Source organism: Schistocerca piceifrons, chromosome 5, assembly GCF_021461385.2.
Source record: "Schistocerca piceifrons isolate TAMUIC-IGC-003096 chromosome 5, iqSchPice1.1, whole genome shotgun sequence".
Taxonomy (NCBI): domain Eukaryota; kingdom Metazoa; phylum Arthropoda; class Insecta; order Orthoptera; family Acrididae; genus Schistocerca; species Schistocerca piceifrons.
Window position 1 is genome coordinate 256960056 of NC_060142.1, and position 2122 is coordinate 256962177.

Here is a 2122-nt window from a genome sequence, read left to right on the forward strand (position 1 = left end):
TCATTGAAGGAACAGCCTACAATTGCAGAAAGGATTTTTATGAGATATTAAGGCACATGTAATATACAGGATGATTATAATTAAAGTTAAACTTTCAAAACGCTGTAGTAATAACAGCACTGTTCAGAGTGACGTCGAATTGCAACGGAATATTATCGGAGAAGGGGAAAAACATATGGCGGAAGAAAAAAAATTGTGTGAAAATTCCAGAATGATATTTTCAATCAGCAGTGGAGCGTGCGCTGATATAAAACTTCCTGACAGATTAAAACTGTGTGCCGGACCGAGACTCGAACTCGGGACCTTTGCCTTTCGCGGGCAAGTGCTCTAGAGAGTGGTAGAGTGATAGAGCACTTGCCCGCGAAAGGCAAAGGTCCCGAGTTCGAGTCTCGGTCTGGTACATAGTTTTAATCTGTCAGGAAGTTTCATATCAGCGCACACTGCGCTGGAGAGTGAAAATCTCATTCTGGAAACATCCCCAAGGCTGTGGCTAAGCCATGTCTCCACAATATCCTTTCTTTCAGGAGTGCTAGTTCTGCAAGGTTCGCAGGAAAGCTTGTGTAAAGTTTGGAAGGTAGGAGACGAGGTACTGGCAGAAGTAAAGCTGTGAGGACGGGCCGTGAGCCGTGCTTGGGTAGCTCAGATGGTAGAGCACTCGCCCGCGAAAGGCAAAGTTCCCGAGTTCGAGTCTCGGTCCGGCACACAGTTTTAATCTGTCAGGAAGTTTCAGTGTGAAAATTGATCATCAGATAGGGCTGTATGTGTCAGAATACGTAAATGAAAACACCTATAATGCTGACGACCCATCGAAGTTGGTATAAACACACCAAGTACATAGCTTTTCCTCCTTTCGAGTCTGCGAAGTTCGCCATGACTGTCTCAATGCAGGATCGCGCTCTGCTTGTAAAGATGTATTACAAGAATGATGACTGTGCACACGCCGCTCTGCAGAAGTCCCGGACACTGAAGGGTTTGAAAAAAGGCGTTGGTCCGATGACTGCAGTGGGTCTGGAGAAAATGATTCGGAATTCGAAATGACAGGTTCGTTTGGTGTGCAACCTAGTAGGGTAAGGAAACGAACTGATTCGACGTCAGTGAAAGCAGTGGCCACAGCAGTGCAGGAGGTGACGAGTGGTGGTGAGCAAACGCGTAGTGCACGGAGAATTGCCCAACATTGGACATACCCGTGAACACGGTGCGTAAAATCCTTCTGCATATCCATTCAAAGTTACCAATATGCACGAGTTGTTTCCTGTTGACCTGCCATCAAGAGAGACCTTTACTTTAGAATTTCTTGCTCGCACGGAAGTGGACAATGACTGGCCGTGAAAGATTTTGTGGACAGACAAAGCTCACTTCCATCTGACAGGATACGTCAATACACTGAATTGTCAAATATGGGCAATGGAAAATAAACACGGAAATCAACCAGTACCACTTCATCCTGAAATGGCCACAGCGTGGTGCGGGTTTACAGCGTCATTTATGACAGGGCCATATTTTTTTCAAAGAGACAGGTGCTTTCGGTCCTGTTACCCGTACCGTCACTGGTAAGCACTGTGAAGGTCTTTTGCGCAACCACGTCATTCCAGCTCTCCAACAATGTGGATGTGTGGATGGGATCATTTTTATGCAAGATGGCGCATCTACGCACATTGCAAATCCAGTTAAGCAGCTGCTGAAGCGCCATTTCCCTACAGCCTGGCCGTCCCGATCACCTAATCTTAATCTGTGTGACTTCTGGCTGCGGAGCTATCTGAAAGATGTTGTTTTCAGTGTTCCGATTGCAAATTCAGCTGCATTGGAGGCACGTATTGCGCAACACATTCTGAACGTGACTTCGGGAACACTTCTATCAGTTGTGGAACATGCTGTTTCTCGATTTAAACTTGTTGCAGAAAAAGTTGGACAGCATATTGAACATGTTTTGCGCCTGTCACACGGAAATTAATAATCTGATTTCATTTTGATTGATGCGTTTTATGCAGTTTTTGGCTTCACGGCAATTAAAATCCGAAGTGATTGATGCTTTTTGTGCGGTTTTTAGCGTCTGGACAATTAAAAATCGATTTTCCCATGCGATGTGAAATGACTTTGTCGTGGCGGATGGGCTTACCTAACT